Source organism: Haplochromis burtoni, unplaced genomic scaffold, assembly GCF_018398535.1.
Source record: "Haplochromis burtoni strain Fernald_Lab_line unplaced genomic scaffold, NCSU_Asbu1 Contig_220, whole genome shotgun sequence".
NCBI lineage: Eukaryota > Metazoa > Chordata > Actinopteri > Cichliformes > Cichlidae > Haplochromis > Haplochromis burtoni.
In genome coordinates, this window is record NW_024582581.1 from 341,964 (window position 1) to 366,740 (window position 24,777).

The window sequence follows — 24,777 nt, forward strand, 5'->3', positions numbered from 1 at the left end:
TCCATCTTCTCCCCTTTTAATCTCATCAACCTCAACAAGTGCAGGAGGAGGGGGCAGGGAGGGTTGCTGTCCGCTGTGTCAGATGAGGTCTGTCGATATCTCTCATCAAACAGGAGCTGATCAAAGGCCTGCCTGTGCCCATGCAGGCAGAAGGATTAAGCCACATCATGCACAACCTCCTTGACAAAAAAAAGCCTCTCCACACGAATAAAGAGATTAAGTCAAGAGTGAAATCTAATTCAAGGGGAATTGTTAAAATGAGGCCTCTACATTGTGCTCTATACCTGACAAGATCTGTGAGTGTGCAGCGTTTGTAAGCTTTGTTGCACATTAATAGTAGCAAGCTGATGTTTTCTCAGTGAATGAACCAACTCACTACATACAGCTGGATAAGACTGATTTATTTTCAGCTGCTGTAGTGATTTAACAATATCGTCATGAGGCTTGTTACCGACTGCACTGCACCAGCTCTGATGTGTGGCTTTCAACTCTGTTTTTCTTTGTCCAATTTCACATGCAATATGAATATAGGTAAAAATAGCATGATAGTATTACAGTGTTACAAATATGAATATATTATTTGAAAATAGAATTTTCAAAATTATAACAAAAATTTTTTCACTCTTATTCACAGATGTTTTTAAACAAACAACAAGAAACCACAGTAATACTGTAAAAAAAAAGTGAGTGAGTGAGGAGAAAAGCGGGCAGATGAGCTCTTCACACCAACAGTAGATTATTTTTTTCTTGATAAGAGCCAGTGTATATTTAAGGTGCATCAGGACTTACCCATCCAATAAGGGCAGATAATTTGTCACTGAGGGCCATTCAAATTATTATCATTAGCAGTCCAATCTGCGAGTGGGATTAGTGTGCCTCTGATCTGATGGTTGGGCTTTGCTTCTTCTGATCCACTCCTCGTAAATCACTTATAGGCTCTGAAATGTTCCTGTACAATGTTACCCCGATGTTGTTCTACAGCCTTTCATGGTGTAACTGCAACATGTGAGTGTTTCAGTACCACGCCAATATGCTAGACACCCCTCACTGATTTGATATCTCCAGATATAAAATCTATGTAACCGTTGAACTGAATTGTTGTTCATTCATATCGGCTCAGGCTATAGTTAGGAATCCAGTAAGGAAAGCAAATAAGCAAAGTAAGTAAATATTACTCTGGGCCAGGGGTGTCCAACTCCAGGCCTCAAGGGCCGGTGTCCTGCAGGTTTTAGATGTGTCCTTGATCCAACACAGCTGATTTAAATGGCTAGATTACCTCCTCAGTATGTCTTGAAGTCCACCAGAGGCCTGATGATGAACTGATCATTTGATTCAGGTGTGTTGACCCAGGGTGATATCTAAAACCTGGAGGACACTGGCCCCTGAGGCCTGGAGTTGGACACCCCTGCTCTGGGCTGTCTTATGCAGTTTTCTATTTCGGTTTTCATTGCATACATTCAAATTTACAGTGAAGGTGTACATTTCTGGAGAGAGAAACAAAATTATTAGAATTTCACTCTCTGTAGTTAGCGGTTGGCTGTGTTACACCAGTTAACCATTTGCATTTGACTAATCTAATTTAATTCTAACATCTGAAAGATAGCCAGCGTCATGATTTTTCTCAGACAATGACCATGCCCATTATGGAGGGGCGATGGCTTTGAAGCTGTCTCTCAAAGCCAGTCTCTTTGATGTCCACAAAATCCAAAGCAAACTACTTTAAATAGGTTAATGGAGCGCCAATAGAACTCATTTGCCTTTACTGACTGATATGATACATGTTACCATCTTTACTTAACAGGTCAACATAAGCAGTGCAGCTTTATATTCTCCCTTCAACTCATTGCTGAAGGGAAACTATAACTATTTAACACTGGATACTGTTAAAAAGTAAGATTGTGTATTTTGATTGGCATTTAAAAAAAGTCTTCAAAATATAAAACTCTGTTGCTCTTTACTGCATCAGTAAACAGGCTAAGGTCATTTAATTCTTTGACAGACAGATCCAAGAGAAAAGAAAGGAAGATATTTTGTTAAAATTACTTTTCACTACATGACAAAGTTAAATAACTGACAAGACTTGAGGAGAATCAGATTTTCTTAAACTGCCCTTTCTCACAAGTGCAGAGCAGGGGATGGTCCCCTTCAAAGGCGTCCTCGCTACTGGAAACGATCTGTCTGATTTTGGCACGGGCGCCGTCTAGGAGAGCGCGCAGGAGGCAGGACACAGGACAACCCATCACTCACTGTGAGTTCACACCTGCAGTATTCTCACATCAATGCAATCTGTTATCACACAAGCTTTGTGGTAGGGAGCTGGCAGATGATGATGTTTAATATTCAGTCCCACTGGGTCAGTATGCTGTTGCTAACAACTAGGAAACACAGTTAGCATACCCATAGTGCCCAAAACAAAACAAACAAACAAAAAAATGTTCATAAAAACAAAAACATCTCATCTTATTACAGCAGATAATGAAAAGTCAGGGTATAGTCACCAGTCATTGTTTTACTCTCTTTGTCATGAACTTATGAGTAAAAACGCACAATTATGGTGTAGTGTAGCTTACTGCCTCGTTGTATTCTGAACAGTGTTGGTCAAGTTACTTGAAAAAAGTAATCAGTAACTAATTACTGATTACTTCCCCAAAAAAGTAATCCCATTACTTTACTGATTACTTATTTTCAAAAGTAATTAATTACTTAGTTACTTAGTTACTTTTTAAAAACACGATTTACAACCTGAATAGGTGATAAATAGATCTTTCAGCCCAATTCTACCTTTTCTGCATAATCCATCATACAAAATGTAATCAAATGGAAAAGTCTCTTTTTAAAACTTGTTTTATTAGTTTTAATCTTTTAACTTTATGCATCAAGCAAAAATTTAATTATATGCAACATTCTCTGACTGGAAGAAATTTGTTTAATATTTAAACCTATTTTCTGCACATTCCAGCACATAAAATAATTTTTTTTGTGTGTTTACACTCACTCTTTCAAATAGATGCAAGTAAAACACAGCAGAAAATAAATAAAGTCAAAGACTAGCGGTCCTTTTGCTCTATTTTCACCTGTAAAGCAGGAGTAGGGTAGGCGGAGGTTTACCCTGGTGCAGGTGTGCTGCAGCGGTCAGTGGAAGAATCCGCGAGTTTCTCTGTGAGTTTCCCATTACGTGGTAGCGCACTCGGTGCTTGCTTGGAAGTTTAGGGGTTTTTTTCGCTGTAAAAGAAAAGTTTTCTTCCCACGCACAATGCTAATGGACGCTAATGTTTTTGTCACTTTTTATGGAATCAAACTTAAAGTAAGGTCAGTACTTCCACGCTTTAAACGCTGCACGCTCATACTCTCTCCCGCACTTGATATATGATCCACTGTTGATCTGCACACAGCTGCACACGAATGGCGCACTCGCTTACGTCACTGTCATGAGACATTCTCGCAAAAAAATCACGGTTTTAGTAACGCAGTAACGCAGCGTTCCTGCGGGAAAGTAACGGTAATCTAATTACAGTTTTTGCAATAGTAATCCCTTACTTTACTCGAAAAAAGTAATCGGATTACAGTAACGCGTTACTGCCCATCTCTGATTCTGAAACTATTGGATCTTCACACACAACTGAAGGATTTGCAAGTTTGTGATCAGACTTTGGTTATGGTAAATGGACTGGTTCTTATATAGTGCTTTTATACTCTTCTGAGCACTCAAAGCGCTTTACACAACTTGTGCACATTGTTCTAAGTAGCATTCACACACATTCATACTCTGATGAATGCATCGGAGAGCAATTTGGGGTTAATATCTTGCCCAAGGATATTTAGCATGCAGACTAGGGGAAGCCAGGAATCGAACCACCAACCTTCCGATCAGTAGATGACCTGCTCTACCGCCTGAGCTACAGCCAACCCGTTAAGCACCAATCAGTGTACATAACACTTCTGGGGCTAATATTACTCCTGGCTTAAAGAGAAAAAAAGGGGAAAAAAACTGAAGTGCTCATTGTCACCATAAAGACATTGGAGCAAGTGATGGCAAAATTGCAGATGTGTAATCGAACAACAGCACAGAACTATTCTTCTCAAAATGCTGCTGTGGATAAATTGCCATGGATAGATTGTCAAGGCTGCAATTTATCCAACATTTTGTGCTGAAATGTATTCAGGTTCTCCTTAAGTATCTTTTACAGCAGCACTTTACTTTTTTTCTGATTTTATCTTTTTTCACTCAACTTTCTATTTTGGCCTTGCCGTGCAATTACAGCACCCATTAATGTCTCCATTCTCTCCTGTGCTCTTGGAAAAACGCCCCAGATCAGTGTCAAATGGGGAGGACTAAAATAACCTCTGTGACATGTGTGTAATATACCAGCATTGAAAGATGATTCAATATTTATTTACTAATGTTGGAAAGCAAATGGCTTTTAGACAAACAATGTTTCGAATGTGTTCTTTGGTTACCTGCAGGCCAAGCTTACTTGCACTGTAACTACACTTTATATGATACCGGTAATAGATATTCAGATAGTCATACAGAATTTTTTGGCACGCAGGTCAAATATTTTATCAATGTGGATACAATTCTCCACCATTAATTGTACAAGGACAAAGTATGTCAAACATAGCCACGAGCTTGATTTTGAACCACCTTTACATCTTTATTCTGTGCTAGTACAAAATATTGTGTGGCAGTGCTTTCACTCTCAATATCATGCTTTATTTTGTGACCTTCAAAGGTGTAAAGAATGTGTACATGAAGGCGTGTTTACTGGAGATGACAGAACATGCTGAGCTGTTTGCACAGTATTGCCATGGAAGTGATCATGCTGTTGTGATGTGTGGGCGCCGAAACACCGGCGGGCAGTTGCCAAAGGAACTGAGTCTGTGATAGTGATGCATCACACCAATACTAGACATGGGATATAAAAAGGACTCTGCACTGCTGGCAATACATCAAACTTGCACCACCAGACACAACCTGGGGTTTTGATCCATTCAGACCACAGTACAGACTTGGCTCTCAGCTGAATGGATTTTGCAAATGCTGTCACATAAGGCTATGATAATGGTCTTTCATGTCAGCCCAAGGGAGAATAGTGTGAAAATCAAATCCTAAAGGGGAGACATACTAACTAACATGAAAAATGGAAACAACAGACTGTTATTTCCTTTTTACAGTACAGAGTATGATAAAATCTGATTACTCAATAGACTGTCCATGGAATACTTACATGAATACCAAACAAGCTTGCCTGATTTAAGACTGGAAGGATAAAAACATCACAAATCAGCTGTAATGACCTCAGAAGCTACAGGATTAGAAATCACAGCTATATCAATTAAGATACATAGAGCACAACCTCACCTACTTACATACAGTCATATGTGAAAGTTTGGGAACCCCTGAGCAAATGACATGACAGGAGAAGCACATTCAACTAGTTTATAAATGCTTTAGATAAGACCATCAACTAAGATCCAGAAATATAATGTTCAGCCTGTCAGAAAGCTTCTTCTGCATGTAAAAGACTCATCATGTCAGCCCAACCTTTCAGAGGGTGGCTGACACTAATGAGCAGTCATTCATCACTGTAAGAAAGCCAGCAGGATGATTATTCCTGCAAGTTGGTTTGCTGCTGGTGGATGACCGCTCATCAGCATGAGCTATGGATGAATCTCAGGTGTTACGGGCTGAATTCTGTTCGTATTGGCTCTATTTAAATCACGAGGTCCAGCGATTTGGTCTTTAACTTCAGGGAAGTTATTTGGGTTTTTTTAATCATTTAAAGTATCCTTCTAAGATAAGATAATATGTGCCTTTTATTTAGACCTCAGTATAGCACTTGTTATTGTTGACCGCAATATTTCACTACAGAGATTAGAACATACATGTAGGTAATAAAGAAACTGTGCTTTGAATCACATCTCTCTAACAGACTTTTATTTGTTCATGAAAACAGAACTACAGTTCTAAGCCAGGTGACACAAATCTACTACTTAAACTACAGGCGTGTCTTAAAGACACAAAGGCCTGGATGACCTCTAATTTCAGGCTTCTAAATGTAGACGAATTGAGGTAATTGTTCCTGGCCTTAAACATTTTAGAAACATGGTGTCATGGTACTTCAAGTTAAGGGTTTGTGAAGACGGTTTGTTCAATTTGGCTACCACAGGTTTGTAGAGCTTGTAAGAGTAGAATGGGAAGCAGAGCCTTCAGTCCCATCTTCTGTGGAACCAGCTCCCAGTTTGGCTTTTGCAAACAGAAACCCTCTCTACTTTTAAGATTAGGCTTACAACTTCCCCAGTCAGGGATGGATCAGGTGACCCTGGAACAATGCTTAGTTCAGTTCAGCCCTAGACTGGTGGGAGCTTCCCATGATACACACTCAGTGCTTTTTCTTCGGTCATAAACTCTTTAAACTGTGTCTTTTGTCCAGTTTCTCTCTGCTCTCTTCTCTTTCCCCTTCAGAGCTTGGTTCAGAGGTTTCTTCCTGGTCCTGTTTTTCTTCACACTTTTACCAAGTGCTTGATCATAAGGGTTCATCTAATTGTTGATGTTTTCTCTTTATTATTATAAGGGTCTTTGTTCTAGCACCTTGAGGCGACAGTTGTTGTAATGATAACTCTGACATCATTGGCCATTTCCACGTCAAGCTATTCTTCAGTTTCCAAACTCAGTGTGTGTGGCTGCTCTCCCAGGTGTTACAATAACGTTTAACATTATTCATTCATGAAAAAGAGGATTTATGAAGTTAGCTTTCTAGTTTCCATGTAGAGATGATACACCATGTTCTGACTGAGGGAATTCTAAAAAGCTGAAACAGTTCTACTATCACTTTGGGCATAAATAAAGACAGAAAACAGCATCAGTGTTTGTAACGTTAGTGAAGTTGGGCTAGATGGTGTGGTACCTGGTGGCTAGCTACAGAGCTATGGCTAGGATAATACAAAACACTGGCACAGCAGGATGGAGGATGAGTATTACATTTTTTCCTCAAAAAAATCTTAGTTAACCTCAGAGTGGTTTATTTCTGATGCGTCCTAAAGCTTAACAATGTCCTGCACATTAACAATGCTAATAAAAAGCTACAAAGGCTGATAATAACCACAGAGTATTTTGAGAGCTGTTTATATTAAATAAAACCCAATACAACACTTAAAAAAGTCCACAGCCTTAATTAACACAGTAGGAGCTTGGATCCCGAGGCAGGGTTAATACGTAATCACCTAACAAGGACTGAACTGAACTGAATTACAAAAGGGTGTTAAGATTTTTATTGTTTCTGTAAACAAAATTATTTATATCTATATAGCTTGTCCCAAACAGGAAGTGGCCAAAATTGTAGTTCCAATCACTGCTTGCATATGACATGGCTTTTTGAGTATTTTTTAAAGAATTATATGGTCAGTATTATGGCAGAACAACCCAGAAGTTTTTGCTTAAGTTTTGTGGAGTTATAGTCTAGTTTACTGTTAGTTTCTTAGCATTAATTAGCTGATATGTATAGCTCTACATTGCAGCTATACAGTTTATGAACAATCAGGCTTGTTAACCAACTTAGCCATTTAATAAATTAGAACTCCACCCAGGTGATTAATGACTTCAAAAAAGCAACATGGTGGCAACCAAATTTTTGATATTGCACTTTCTATCTCCATCTTTGCTATTGTGAGTTCGGGATTCTTTATTTGCCATTTCTGTTCTTCATCCAGATAATGTCTCTGTTTCCTCCTACATATAGAGTGTCTGTTATAACCTATTTATTACCACAGGTAATCAGTATTATTATGTGAAAATGCTGAAAGACAGATCAGGGGGTTGATCATACAAAACAACTTTGATTCTGAAAAGGGGAAAACTAAAAGGAGATTGCTTGCTATTTCATATTAAGGTTGTGAAAACTGGGAAAATATAATGTTCCAGTATTCATTCAAAAAGACCCAGGCAGAATCCAACCATTGGAAATTGGAATATAAACTAATATTTCCTCTATGTTTGCCTTTAGTTGCTGAGCTGATACTTGATGACATGTTCTTCAGTTATGGTCGACTAAATCGTAAACTTCTCTTTCTTTCTCCTTGCACTGCCAGCAGTATAAATAAAGTCTGAAGCAGAGAGCGCTGCACCTAGTCCTATGTCAAACAGCTGTTCTGACTTTGACACAAGTGGGTGCTTTGAGACTTCTAGCAGGTGATGCTCCATTAACCCCTCTAGCAGCTTTTCTCTAGTGTCTAACAACTTCTTGTGCATTCTGTCCCACTTGGTAGACAACAGACATGCTTTTTTTCTCCAGAATTAATGATTAATTTCTGCACTTGGTAACAATTTTATTATATGTTTCATTTTATAATCAGTATTAGTAACATTGGCTGACAGACCCATTTTAAATGGAATTGTAAAGTTTACCTGGGCCCTGATATATAAAACTGAATCATAAGATCATCGCAAATGATTCTAAAATGGTCTGATGATAATGGCTCATTCATAAAGGATGCTGAGCTTTCATTAGCAGAATGCAGGTATCCTATTTGTTACACAAAGCTCAAATCAAATCGGCTTAAACTGATTACACCTGTCTTGTGACTTTCCTTCATGTCACACGAATGCAGATTTACTGAGCAATAGTCATGGACCAAACATTTTTTTCAGTCAGTTAAATGGGGGCTTGACAAGCCAAGCCAGAGAGGAAGCTCAGGAGTGTGTCACTACTCCAGTAAACAGAGCAGCTGCTCTGCAATTATCTATTTGTTCTTTTTAAGTACTAACCTTTTACAACACACACGTGTCATTATCACAGTATATGAAGGTTCACAGTACATGAATGCAAGTGAAAGGATTTCATCAGCATTCCCACGCACTCCTATTCAAACATCAGAAAACAAAGCAGATGGTTAGAATTCACGACAGAACCGATCTTTCAATGACAGCCTGTTTAGAAATGTGCATCCTCAGACTGACATATTCTATGTGCATGCACACAAACATTCAATTGTGATTCTACTGCCTCTGAGCACCCACCTAGACAGGAAAGCATTTCTCATCAAAGTCACTCCTTGCTACACTTCTTTAAAGGTAACCTATTGGGATCCTGGGAAAAAGTAACGGCAGGGCTCTCAAATGAAAGTTTGTGTTGCTGCCTGGCTGTAAAAACCAAACATCTGGACAGTGGCTTTCTCACTGTTTTATTGAAATTCCATTTTGTTTTAAGGTCTTTGTCTTGAATAAACAAAAAGGGACTTAGATGGAATGAGAATTTAAGATAAATGGTGGGAGCTATTGACTGTGCCTCAGGGAGTTTTTTCAATAGCAAACCTGGTGAAATAAATGCAGTTTTTACCACCTTATGTGAAGAACAAACCGTTCCCTGATGAGCCCATTAAAACATGTGTTTTCTCATGTAAGGCTGATCCTAAAGGCTTATTGTTGTCAATAACTTTTTGTTCTGTTGTTCCTGTTCCCTTCCTTTTGAAGTTCAGAAGCTGCTGAGAAATGGGAACAATTTCTTCAAATAGTTTCTGTAATAAAACCACTGTGTGGAGGAAGTGCTTTTTTTTCTTTCATCAATCTGCTTTCTGATCTTTTTGCATCTGGGCCAGTGAATCCAATCAGAATACAAGCCTTAAGCCCCTTGATTCCACCATCTAAAGTTGATGGTCTCCCACCTTGTAAGCTGCCTATCAGATAATAAGCAGGACTTGAATACCAGCCGGTATGCTGCAATGAGGGTGGTCCTGGTGTTTTCACCTGACGTCCAACGTGTCTTTGCTGGCCCTGTCTCACTGTTCTCCCCGGGGAAATCTCCCAAGAACAGCTGTCCTTATCAATGTGCCGGCTTCCCGCTCACTGCCTGCCTGGGCCGCATTCTCCATGACAGCAGCACCGAGGTAGCGGTAATCTGCCAAGACTTCAACAAAATTAAACCGCCAACCAGGCCACCAGGGGAGAGGCAATAGGGAAAGATTTCCTGCTCACTGTGATATGGCAACATAGGCCAAAGACATTAATACGGCATTGCATCTGCGAGAAATAAGCATTGCTAAGCATACAAATCTGGAGCTCCTAGTGCTTCTGTTATTGCTTTCCTCTGAAAGGGTAGTTCACGAAAAATGTGATTTAAGAAAAAACAATATTTTTCACACATCTGTTATTTGTCCCCCCACATGATTTGGCTGGCTTTGTCAGATGTCACGTCCATAATAGATGCAGTTTTGTTTTGTTGTGCTTAAACTGACAAAACTCACAAAAACTTGTGACTTCATGCACTCAGATCATCAACAGGACTGACAGTTACCAAAGGCAAATCTTGAGCATAGCTACAATATAAAATAATAACTTAAGAATCAATAAAGCTATTTTAAACCCTTCACTTTTTTATTGGCCATGAATTTACTAGGCACAGTATTTAACATCCATCATATCAAAGATTCCTCTGGTGTGTTGAAACTTCCACAACTTTGAACGTATACCACCTTGACAGCATTATTCTTATTTTCCTAATATTGTCGCTTGAAAACATGATGCTTACATTTCTTTTTCTGTTTGATTTTGCTTCAATTTGCTATTTCTCTACCTCTTGTCAAGTTAAATTGTCTGGAGAAAGTACAGGAGAAGCTGTTGTCAGCAGATGAAGGACATTTGAGAAAAAAATTTCAGATTATGATTTCTGAATTGCTATATGAATCATATTGAGTCACATGACTTCATGTTATCGTTGCAGTCTCTGTCAGTTTTTCTGATTTTTGTTTATCAAGCTTGTAACATGACTTTTAATAAAGTAGATTGTATTTCCACGTGGTACATCAAAACAATATTTACTGGAGACCTGAAACATTTAAGACAAATATTCTTCTATTATTGGGAATTTTACAAGAATACCTACCAAACAGTGGTTTAATAACATTCACACGACTATAAAAGTTCCTGAAAGCAGAAAATTGGCAACCAGCAGGGTACTAATTTGCCATCACACACAGTATAGCACCGGTCTTTGATATCTTTTATCACTTCATTGCAATAGCTGATAAATTTGCTGGCAAGAATTGCTTCACCTAATCAGGAAACTGGCAAAGCAATTAGCCCACCAATATTGAGAGGTGATTAAGGAGATTTTTCTGTCCATTGTCACTTCATATTTTTAAGAATAAAAGTAATCACGAGAAGCAGGATTATGGATCGACTCCACCATAACAGTGTGGAGAAATTTCTCAACTCGTGGATACGAAACACATAGTGTTTCCAGACAGCGACGATACCGTCTGATAATACTTGCCTGCAACATGATGGATCTTTCTAAAACATTCTCTTGGACTCTTACCCTGTTAAACCCCCACAAAATGGCGTAAACCGTGTTGTGGTTCAGGGTAAAATACACTCAGTTATTGCATATAAAACCAACTTCTCTTCCTCCATATTTGAGGTGTCATGAGAAAACAGCACCGCTCATTGAGGGCTAAAACAAGGAAAGAGAAGAGAGGCACGAGGATTAGATAAAGTCTGGCACATACTGAGATGATAATAAGCAAGGCTGGAAAGTGAGGGGAGAGAGCGAGAATGGAGAGAGAAAAAGAGAGAGACAAAAACAGATGAAAACAGAGAGGGGGCGGTTATAAAATGATTAAGGGACATGCTATATAGAATTTCCTGATTTGAAAAACACAAACAGGTCTGTCAGATGGCTCTGCCTCACCATCTGTTCTCTCCTGCCAAAATGTACAAGCGATGCTTCACCTTTTTGAACATAAATAGATTTCTGATCCGGAAATATTATTGGCCTTAGAAAGTTTGGTGGTAGCTGCACATGTGGAAACAAACATGTCCAGGCACATCAAGTAAAATCAATTGTGTGAAAAAAATATATATATTTGAACAATATTTTTCTGTGTAACCCTTTTTGATGTGATGTAATTAGGAAACATTGTTGCAGTGTTTATGTTCTTAAAATGAGTACATAACCCTACCATCTGAACATCCCTAGACAGATTCAATATTTGGTAATGCTTTTAAATATAAGTCAGTCTGGTACACAAACACTAACTACATCAATAAATATAAAGTACAATTTTCCATTTTTGACAATGCCAAAAAAGAAAAGAAAGGAAATAGAGATATTCTTTGAAAGTGGAATTAATAGCATAGCAGGCTGCCAACACATGGAAAACTGCTTGGAAGTCTAATTCGCTTTGGAAAATTTGGTGTTAAAGATAATTACACTCCAAAAATGATTTCCCTTCTTTAGACTTTGAGACTGTTGGCTCTTCCACAGCAAAGACTGCTGTTTGGTTTCTGGGTTATAGTTGCTGACCCAACTGTGACTACCACTGAAACCTCCAGATGATGGTTGGGTCATCCCAGGTTTGCACACTTCATTACAGACTTGCTTTTCATCTATGAGATCACAACTGAGCAAGATTTAGACGCGCTGAAGTTACAGCGATCACCTGTTGCAAAGATAATTGTCACACAGCAAGAAGAGTGTCTGAACGTATAAATAGCACATGTTAGCATCAGAAGCTATGGTGTCTATGTCATGTGATCCCCCCTTTAAAACAGTCTTACAACTACTTGTCCTGTTCTCCAGTTTGAATCATTTTCTACGGCTTAATTTTAATAATCCCTCACTGTTCCTGAACCTTTCTTACATATTAAAGACCATACCTTAAAATGCATTGCTTTGTTTCCCAATGTCTACTTTGGGCTAGTCTCTGTGCTGCGGACCTAGCCACTAGCAAAACCAGCCCTTAAGCAGTTAGCATCACCTTAGAAACAGTCAAAATAGCTTAATAACTGTTTTGTGGTGATGGCCTGTGCTGCCTTTTTGCAGGTCTGCTATCTAGAGCTGTTACAGATTATTAAAGCATGTCGTAGATGATGTAGACAGCAAGCTTTAAGTGTATGTCACTGTAATAACTTGCATTCTTCATACATTCTTAGTATAATAGGGACACTGGCTATGGATGTCTATAGAGAGAGAAAATAGATGACTGTGATGTTTATTGTAACGTCAACTGCATTGGCTCCTAGCGACTTTATCCTAAGAGTTAAATCAGGGAATACATAGGCTGTATTTTTATTTAAACCTTGACAGTTCTGTGTTTCACATGCTATATTATTACCATTGAGTAAAGGGTTAACAGTGTATGCTCTCTAAATACTTTGCTGGTATTTTTGCATCATACACCCTCTGGCCCCTTCTTGTCCGGAGCCTGTGAGTCTGGACACAGAGACTGAAGCCCAAAGTGCTACTGGCTGGCTAATGCTGCTTGGACACACATGTGTGCACACCTACACACACATACACACCTTCTCTCTCTAAAAGAGACATTTCTTTCGCAAAACCCTGTGGCACGTAAAGTGCACTCGGATTTGGTCACATACACTGTGTAGAGTACAGTGGGAGAACCCGATATCTCTCACAATATCATTCAAAAACTATTGATTTTTAACGTTTCATAAAAGGAAGGTGCATTATAGTAATATGATGCCTGCTAATCTGAGCACTATAATAAATGGTTGCAGATAACTCTGTAATCATTTAAGTTTCTGCTTAGTCTGAGCGTACAACTTCAAAGGTAATTATTTCAAGGGTTTTATTTAAGGTTCTACATATAGCTTTGGAAGTATGAATGAATAACAGCAAATGCATATTTTTTGGCATTTTAATTTGTTCGCATGCACGAGGAGAAGCAACAGGTTTCAGAACGTCTGCCATAAGTAACACCCCATTCTGGTTTTAATCCAAATGCAGATATTTTAGTGAAATCAACAAGTGCATGCAGTTTTTGAAATACTAAAATATTAAGCTCCCCACGACTTCTAAGGCAGAAAATGCACTTGACACTTTTATTAAGCCTCAAGGGGAAAAAAAACATTGCAGTTCATTGAAAAGCACTAACATAACTTTTGTTTGCCAGAAAAGCTTTGCCAAAAGATGAAACTTCATTCATGTGTCAGAGTGGGTCAGAATTTCTGCAGTTCTGCTTAAAAGAAAAAAAGCAGCACAGCATTTTATCATCCATATAATTCCACTTCAATGCCACATTTTTAATTAAGGATACTGTATGGTTCCCCAGTAAAGATAAATTAAACATTGTACACATTTACAAATCTGCAATCACAGCAGTGCTAAGCATTTACACAATCAAAGAAAATGCTCTTACTAAGCAGTATTAATTTATAAGACATTACAATAGCTGACATAAAACTAGAAGGGAAATGAGTGTCCTCATCATATTACAAGAGCTATTCCGATGGTGTTTTACCTCTGTAGTCCTCCTGGATGATTACAATAGTGCCACAGTGGGAGGTGAAATAAAGCTGTACAGCTGGATATAGCTAGCATCAGATGACTTAATCAGGCCATAAAGAAAGCCTCACTTACAGATGCTGTGTTGCCCCTGTGCTCCGCATTTCATCAGCCCCAGGGAAAGGTGAAATATGCTTCCTCTGAAGGTAATGTGCCCTATCTCTGTCCAAGCGGTGACAAATTTATCGCCCCCTCGACTATTTACAATCCGTCTGAGCCATGATGATTTGGCTTGTGTTATTTAAGCTGCAGAAGTAAAGCCATGTTACTGCTGTTCTGAGGTGCCAACAAAGGGGAACAGCAAGAAAAGGGGGAAAGTAAAAAAAAAAAAAAATTCATAAGATGTGATCATTTTCTCATAAGCTACTGCTGCTGGTTTACCGTATCATCTTAAATAAAAAAATAAATAAATAACATGTGATGACTGTTTATATATATATATATATATATATCTATATATATATATATATATATATATATATATATATATATATATATATATCCGGTGCAACCATTGCAGTTGAATACAATAATAATATATATAATATATATATATATTATTATATTTCATCTAGTGTATTCAAGTACTGGAGGTGGAACATTCAGTGTTTATGCCACATCACAGAGACAAATTCTTCCATGGCAACACTGGAAAAACAAACCTTCAATAATACTGACAGTATTTCAAGGGCTAACTTGTGACTACATCATGGTCAGGTAGCCCAAGTTTTCAAAAAGCAATTAAACCAAAAGGAAGTGATATTTCTCTCAAACCCACCCTGAACTTCTCTCAGAAAGCTAATTAGCTAGTCACATTTAATGAACTTAATTAGCCACATTTTAAACTACTATCCACAACAGTATTAAGATATTGATTAAATAATACGTCCGACATGTATACAGCCATAATCAATAAAAGTTCATTTGCACTCTCTAAATTATGAATGATCTGTGCCTGCCTCAATAATTATCCAGTAATATTTTTGTATAATTAAATACACCTCATAAGCTTGAGTTACACCACAAATCTTACATTCTGAACTGCTCAGTCGGCTTCATTTTAGCTCTATTTGTTTATAAAAATTTGTAGAAAAAAGAAACTTAAAGCACTAAGATATGAATACTTGAAATTAGTTTTGCATGCTACTAATAAAAGAACATTTCAAAAGGACCATCTTTCAGATATATATACAGTTCTACATATACACACAAAAAGCCTCCGTTCCAATTATTCACCTCAGCTACTCTGTAGATTCATTGTTAACTGTGCTTATTATGCTGAGCGGCCACAGTTTGCATGCTACTGTATGAGCCAAGCTGCTGGACAGATCAAGACCAACTTCAGGTGCTCAAATAGCCGTTTGACCAGCTCGGTCAAACGGCTATTATCATGAGCTCAGTGTCTAAATGTGACATAGTCACAAACTCTATTGAACCTATTTAGGATTTATTGGCCTAAGATTTTTAAGATTGTATTCCATTTTTTTCTACTTTATTAAGCATATTATAGAAGAAATGTAGTTCTGCAAAGTTTCTAAATTTTTCTATTAAATGACAGCATTAATAGCTGCTATGCTCTGGCATATTTCTTCCTCTGTTTAATGCCTATGTAAGATAGCATTTTACAATGATCATTCGAAATAAAAGCCAGCACTGACAAAATATTTACCACAACCCTAATAATTTCTTTTTAGCACTTAATAAAAAGTACACAGTAATTATAGATTGGAATACTGAGATTACCTTTTGTTATAATCTATCCAACAAATGTTGAAATATTTCAGTTTGATGGTGTAACTAACTGACTGGCATTGCCCTACCTTTAACCATATTATATATACTATGCCAATAGCACGAGAAAATCATTAAATATTTACTAAGTTACTTTTAATAGTAATGACCAGATGCAGTTTTTAAAATAAACTACAAAACATCCGACACCACAAATCTTGGTAATATGAGGAAAGCTGCTATGGTGAATGTGAAGTCTGACAAAATGAACCTCTTGTACAACAGCAGTCTTAAAGAATACTGGAATCTGTTGAAAGCTGCTTCATAGATGTATCATCAGCTCTGTATATTCTAAACTGTATTCTCAGGAAATTTAAAGCTGACTTATCTGTAAACCCTCATTTTTTTTTTATGTAACATGATGCAGCTAGATTCTGACGATGGGGTAATAATGTTGCTCTTGAATGTCAGAACACTGCCGTGTTAGCACAATTAGAAGCAATAATGTTACAGTTCTAAAGGGCAATATAGTAGCAGAGGAGACCTCATGCCTTCATAACAGCTGAGATGTGATAGTGTGTGTTTCTCCAGATATGTTTATGGCACATTTAGAAAGTATTTTAAGTATTTTTAAAAAGCATTATATTTGGATTGTCTTGAGCACAACAATGACTGATTAGTGTGATTAGCAAAGGTCATTAACCTCCTAGGACCTGGAGTCCACATATGTGGACATCACGTTTTGGGTTATTTAGCCCAAAATACTCAATTTTGCTCTACAAGGGCCTGATACCCACTTACGAGGACATTATGCTGCTACTGTTCTATCAAAATTTTAAACGAATATCCTCATATGTGGCTCTCATTTGTCTTACAAACAAAAATAAGGTAAAAAAAAAAATCTGGTAATTCTTTGTTTTTACATTCATCGGGCCCCAATCAGCCCAAATATCAAAGAGAAATTAAAAATGCATGCCGTGGAAGAGTTCGGGTCTTAGGAGGTTAAATAGGATGACAAATTTAGCTAACTTAAAGAAGCTTAAAATATAACACATACACACCTGTAAGACTGAAGAGCTGACTCCTTAGGGTGTTATTCTGAACAAACACTTTTAACAAGACAAAAGAACCACACACTCAAAGCTATTTAAAGTTATTTATTAATTTATATTAAAAAACTGAAGTCTTAAAATAATTTGAATTAAAACAAACTGTAGTTTCCATAAATAACTGTAGAAATAGCTGTTGTTACATAAAGGAACTCAAAGTTGTTTTTTTATGTGACTATATTGAGACAAAATTAGAGATGTATCTGCCTAATCATGAATGTGTTTATCATTCAAGGGAGGTGTCGTTGTCATTTGTCTTCTTTGGATATACATGACTATGAAGAGTTTATAGATTATTTGCAAAAAATTGGCTTTGGGGGTGATTTTGAATACAACTGTAAAGAGGTTAAACCTTGGTTCAAACAACCTCAGTCATACTCAGTTTGGATGCTTCATCACAAGGATTCTTATGATGACAGGAAACATCACGTTTATATTTTGGAGGTATCACGGTTAAACTAAATGACTGTAACATATATTATGAAACTCAATTACAAATAATCTATACTTCTGTTTGCATACTAAATATACCAATTTATTAATTCTGGGTTACATTCAGCCAGGACATCACAGATTTGAAATTATAGATTTGAAGATACCACACGATGGCCATTTAACTGCAAATTAAAGGCATTAACCAGCCTTGGGTTTATATAGGAATATAGCTGAGTTAAGTCTCCGAAAGTGATGCATCACAGATGAGTTGCACTAATCATCGCAAAGTTCTAATAATCTGTCTTGTTTTATAAATTAGATGGTACATCTTCGCCAATGTGTCTGAGAGTATTTGCAGTCAGTCAGCACATGACCCTTCGGATGTGTTGCCTCCCACCAGGTGACCTTGCCATCAAAACAAGTTATTGCAACCACTTGCAATTAGTCCCCAAATTGGAAATCTTTTGAAGTTGCAAGGAGTCGGCGCCCACTGAAAACACTACATCCAGATGAACAGAATCAACTTTTTTGGATTTCCTTAGGTGGATGATTGAGCATGAATCAAGACAGTGGTGGTCAATGGTGTATCCAGTCCCAAAGTAACTATTGACCATGTTTGGGGCCTTTATAGTTTGCTGGTGTTTTTAACATCCTTTCTTGAGTTCGCAGCCTCTCTCAGCACATATGTTCCCAACATTCTTTGCCTCAGCCCTGTGTCAATAAGATTTCCTTCCACTTGTCCTGCTCTCCAGCTTCTCTCACTAGTGGCTTAGAAACTATGATTGCCTGTTGTACTATGACTTTGCCAGCCACTGCCTTTCAGTCACCTACACACACTTCTATTTTAGCATCAGGTCCCCTGCCTCCTTTGCTTTGTCTGTCTATACCCCACAGTTTTCTGCTTCCTCTTGCTCTTCCCCTCGTTCCTCCACTCACTTCAGTGCTCTTTACAATATGTCGGTGCAGATCTGCCTCACCTTTGATATTTCAATATAATGTCGATGAAGGGTGGTGGACCCAGCGGATACAATGACAGAAGTCTCTTCTGACTTTCTCTCCATTTCTGGGTCTCCATTTTCAGGCAAGACAAGAGGCCGAACAAATAACCACAACTAGTATTTTTTGCAGACAACATAGAGGATTACAAAAGTTACAGTGTGCCACTTGAGTAGTAGTAGTAGTAGAAGAAACTAAAAAATAACAAATGCATAAAAATGTATTTTGCAACTTCAGTAAAGTCATATCCACTGTGATTAGAATGCTAAATTGATGTATAACAAAAACATTGTACTCACTGTCACATCTTTTGCAACAATATAATGGAATTGGTCAGTGGCTCTAGCACTTGCAGAGCTCAGCAATTTTAATATTTACAATTGTATGTGTGTAACATTTATGACCCTATGAATAAATAAACCCTAATGACTTTCCTGTTTTCAAAATAATACTGACCATATGGAATGTTTATCATGAGGTATATTAACACAAAGACATTTGTGGTTCCCAGATGACAAATTTTTATAACTGAGTAGATGCCCCAACTAAATCTGCACAAGCGCAAGCTGGTTGACTGATTGGTGTAGAATAAAATGTCGAGATGTAATGGAAGGTGATTAAATATGGTGCAAACATACATATTTTAGAAGGCAATTTCTAATGACTGCTAATGCCCTTGGTAAAAATTCTCCATCGCTTTGGTTTATGACAAAAACCAAAATATAATGACATTCCCTTTCACCTCAGTGATCTTGTGCATACCCCTATTTAATAAGTCTAGCCTGCTAATATGCTAACCTAAATACAAGTTAACAGAGAAAACAATATACCTTATAAATATCAGCGTGTTAAGCTGGTTTTAAAATCCTGCAATTGTGTCTTTCCACGTACAGAATTCCGTTCGTTAAGAGGACGGAGAGGGGTATTCACCCACTCCAGACACACCGATGCACAGTCAGAAGCTTGGACTGTGGACCTGTGTGTCTGGGGTGGAAGTGGATGATCTAAGCAACTGTCAAATGACAGTTGGAGTTCACCAGAACGGAAGAACCACGAAAAAAACTTCAGAGATAAAAAAGAAAAAAAAAAAAACACCGCATGAAGACCACAGAGAGTCGTTGCAGTGAACATTTTTCATTGTTTTTAGCACTCGGTTTGACTTCAGCTCCTTGTGTGTTAGAATGTCACTTTTCTCTGCAGCTGACTGAACAACAACAGTATAAGCAGCAGTGGTCCACAGACTGAGTGTAGTGCTGTGGCCATCCCTGGATTGGAGCGGACAGTAAACGTGCTATCGCTGCTTGGCCACAACACCAGCTTTAGCCTTATCATTGCTAGCACGTTAGCTTGCTAATGTGACGTTCATTAAATTCAGAGTTGCTAACATAGTTGAAAACATCATTCACCATTGACCAGGAGTATAGGTGAAGAACTGTTCACATCACAACAGTTCTTCACAGTTCTTCACACAAAAATGGCAAAACTCACAACAATTATTGAACCTTATAGATTTTCTAAATATCCCCAATGGAACAGAAAAGCATCAGAAAAGCATTAGGCATTAGGGCAGCATTCTCCATTTTCCTCTCAATAACCTCCATATTTTACATATCTATGAATAAATGCCAATTATGAAGCAAAACTGATATTTGTCAGACTAATCTGAGACATCTTTGAGCTAAACGTGGTTAAATCTTATTGAATACCCTTCTGATAATACAGGATATCTACAATAGATGACTAAGCACCATGACTAAAGAGCATATTTTTCTTTTCCATCATTATCGTCTATCAACTTGTCTCTTTAAAAGGCTAGTGTAAAAATCAAATAATATCAGGGTTTAAACTTATTTTTATAGTAGATTTGCTAGCAGTACAGTATAGTATTATAACTAGATTTCCAGAATACTGCTATAAGATTTTCTGAGTTAGTTTGCAGTTATGATTAGGTCTCAATATCCTTACAGAGATGCAGTAGATGTATGCATATGTCTATGTACAAGAGATAAAGGGAAATAGAGAGAAAGGCAGTATATTTGGGTGAAACAATTTTTCAGTGTCCAATATTAGAACATGGCCCGGGGATAATGGTTAGCGCTACGGCCTTTGGATTCCTAATCCAGAAGACAAGGGGTGCAGATTAATCATGGAGGGAATCTATCTTAGCGACAGGTCACATATGTTTGGTAGGCATTAGCAGGGTGTAGAGGGTTAATACACAACGCCAAAGAAACTGTGATCACTTCAGCAGATGTCCTTCTGTAGGTTTGGAGTATTAAAGGCAAACAAACATTATTATTCACGAGAAATGTAGCTGTGTTTTTCAGCCTTAGTGTTTACTGTTTACAATTCTTAATGCCACTTAAGAGCTGCATAAAGTCACTGCATCAGAATTTCCTGATACTATTAAAGTATACAGTAGAGTTCAGCTGCTGAAGCATGTGGTGTTTGGTGTTTTCATGCAGCAGATGAAGGGAACTGTGCTGGGTAGGATCTTTACCATTAGCCAGCCCCCTTGCTGTTAGGACCTTGCAGCTACAGACAGCAACGAGTCTAGAGTCTATGTCTAACTCTGGAGAAGAAAGGCGATACCTCTGTCGCCTTCCCTTCACTTCATTCAGACATGAGCTTGATCAATGCCTTGGCTCTGTATAGACTGGAAGTGGTGTACTTAGGCGTCACTGCACTCGTTTGTGTAGTCTATCCTGCCAGCTCTCCTAACCCGCACCAGTCCAATCACACTTCTGAGGCTTTTAAATGAAGAGTTAAAAGACTCACTTGTTAGTTATTCTAAGTGGTTGCTTTATCCTTTGTCTTGATTTTTTCCCCCACAATCCATTCAAACAGTGTTGCACTTTCTGTTCCATTGCATGTGACCTCAATGAAAAGATAAACAGCAACTACTTGTTAAGTGATCAACAATGGGGATGACATCATTATGGGCTGAAATATTAGCCGAGTCTTCGCTATCTGTACATTCCTACATTCCTGTCGCTTTTCCCTGGACCCTGTTTGCATATTCATTGATGGTTTAATCTCCTTGACGTGTACCCAAGGGAATCAGGAGGATAACCTGGAGAGTTCATCTGTGCCTGTGTTTATCTCGGCCGCTGCATGGGGGGTTGGTGTTAGGGTGCAGTGCAGGTGAGCCAGGGCTCAACTGGGTGTGTGCATACATGATTTATGTGGCTTATACACAGAAAGGGGAGATAGAGACGACCTTCTTTGCAGTCAGAGCCAAAGCTCTTTCCTTACATGTTGGAATGCACTTGATTACTTGCAGGCATGAAAATACTATAGAAAAAAAATGTCACTTTACAGCATACAGCTTTAGTTGTTGAGTGTGTTGCCTTTAAAAATGCAGCGTTTCTTTTTTATAGTCTTGCATTTTTAGCCTGTACTTGAAAGCGGCTCCGCATTGAGAAAAGGTCTGCATTTTTTATCTTCAGAAATGTTCATTTTTCTGCCACTTGTTGTTGACCGACACAACAGGAATTCAGTTCACAACCAGTTCATGACCAGTTTTACTTTTGCTTGTAAACCTCAGCTGCCAAGGATGCTAGACATTTTTTTTTTTCATTTGAGGATGTAACATCATCAAGTCAGGAACTATGAAAGCATGAGGTGACACTGAAGACCGCATTAATAGAATATGAAGTGCCAGTGCTGAAGTGCAAAGCAAAGTAACAAAGCTTCAAACATTTGCAATGAATTTGCTTCAGAAAAGAAAGGGGAAAAATCAACAGGTTCATAAATCACATGGTTTAAATGGAAAGTGTTTTATGAGATTTGTTGGAGGACGTCTGCAAGAGCAGAACAGTAATTATGTGTCTTCTATAGTTGCTTTAGAATACCCTCTAACCAGATTTAATATACTTCACATGAGCTTGTAATGGGGCTGCTGGTGCCCACAGCGCTCACATGTGGTTTTACAAAATGAACATGTTTCCCGTTGCTCCCTTTGCCCTTTGGTTCACTTTGACAATTCAGCATAAAATGAATCGGGTGCTTAACTGTGAGCGCTTTCTAATCCGTGGAAAAACAAGACAATGTGTAGCAAAGGTTGCATTCAGCTGTTTTGTTTGAAACCTTGCTCATAAGTTCAGTTGTTATGATTGATTCTGTGTTTTCAGTGGCATACAGGTGACTGCAAAACATTCTGAACCTGTCGCCTTACAGCTTCAATACTCCTCTGTGTCTCTGAGCAGATGCGTTGTAAAGTATTTACTAGAGACACATGAAGAAGTTGGAGTATTGCAACTGGTCACTTTATGCTTTTAAATGTGCTCAAATCAATGTTCAATTCACTCTGCTAGGATCATAGTTCCTTTACATTTCACTCACCTTTAGCTTGAATCTTATTAAGTATATTAAGCCCTACAATGACTTGTTGAGATGAATGCGGATGACAGCTAATTAGTGCAGATTAAAGCCCTCCTGCTTCTTGACTGCACATTCTATGAGAAATGAAAAGAAGAAATCATTTACCTGTCCTTAATAAGACTGAAGTAATCACCCACTGGCTATAAAACACATTGGTTCCACTATATCATATACAGTTGTTTATATGACAGGTCTGTCACAGCTGTCAAATATAGGCCGTGGAAAGCCTCGAAAACATGACTACAGAAGCAGCATGTTTCCTTAGACGAGATTGCTCTGTGGAGGTGGCGAGTGACATGTTTATCCTTAATTTATTGGCAAATATGTCTGTGTATATTCATTTACATTCCCTGCTGGGAAACAGCTGCTGTTAGTAGTGGTATACTATAAATGGACAGTCTGTGATCTTATTTCTTCAAAGGATTGGCATAGTAGTAATTTACCACATGTTTTTAAGGTCCAAAGATTACAAACTGTGCATACATGATACAAACATAAACCGACACAGCTTCACTCTGTCAGTCTGTTGTGATTACAGCCTAATCAAGAAGGACAGTTCAACCACCTCAAACACCTAAACATTATTTGCCAATCAGGTGTCAGAAAAATGAGCTACTCTGCTGTCAAGTTTATTTTCTTTAGTCACAGTGCTGATGAAGTGCAGTGATGTTTGCGGCACGTTAATCTAGTTTATTGATGATCCTGCACCCAGAACTGTAGTGACCACACATGAGAGGTGAGCAAATAAAAAGCAGGAACTATCAGAGCTGAAGAAGTGGTTTCTGGAAAGAACAGCATGTAGTGAGAGTTTTATGTTGTATTGTTGGGATGCCATGTTGCCCGCTGCGTTCGACAATAGAGAGTTGTCAGAGCAGGCACTCGTGGCTCAAGAGTTGGCAGTTCATCTTATGATTGAAAAGTTGCCGGTTCGAGCCCCAGCTCGAACAGTCTCGGTCGTTGTGTCCTTGGGCAAGACACTTCACCTACCGCCTACTGGTGTTGGCCAGAGGGCCAGATGGCGCGATATGGCAGCCTCACTTCTGTCAGTCTGCCCCAGGGCAGCTGTGGCTACAACTGTAGCTTGCCTCCGCCACTGTGTGAATGAATAGTGGAATTGTAAAGCGCTTTGAGGGTCTCAAAAGCGCTATATAAATGCAATCCATTATTATTGTCAGAGCAGGTGACAGTGACACTCCTGAGGACGTAAACTTTATAATGCTCAAAAACAATGTGCAGATTCAATACCCAGGCAAAATTTAAAACGCATAACTTCATAAGAATTTCTGAAATTTGATGAAAAGTATCAAAGCACCCTCAAACGCTGTGCTCTGTTTGGGTCTAGCTTTTTCTGACATTAACATCATATGAATGAACATGAGTTGAACCAGTAAATTAGATTCTGAATTTTCTTTTCTTTTTATTTTTGATAGAATATGTAAAGACTGGGTTGCTCTTACTGACATTTATTTTGTAAAACTACTTGTCAGTGGAAAAGGTCTAAAACTCCTGCCCTAGTATGTCAGTGCTTATGTTAACATACACACTTGTTGCCTTGTTATAGTCTTATCTTGGTTATATCCAGGTGATATGCTGGGATTTGTAATGTAGGGGGTCCTCTGAGGAATCGGGGTTGCCATGATCAGGAACAGTGACAGTTCCTACATTTGAAACAATTTATTTATAGATATTAGAGATCAGGCTTATGATTGATATCCTTTGACAAACTGTACAGGAGCAGATTTGTGCTGACAACCCTCTGCTCTGAATATGAAGTGTGAAAAACAAGCAGCTGATGAAAATAAAACCTTTCTGTAATTTCTCTT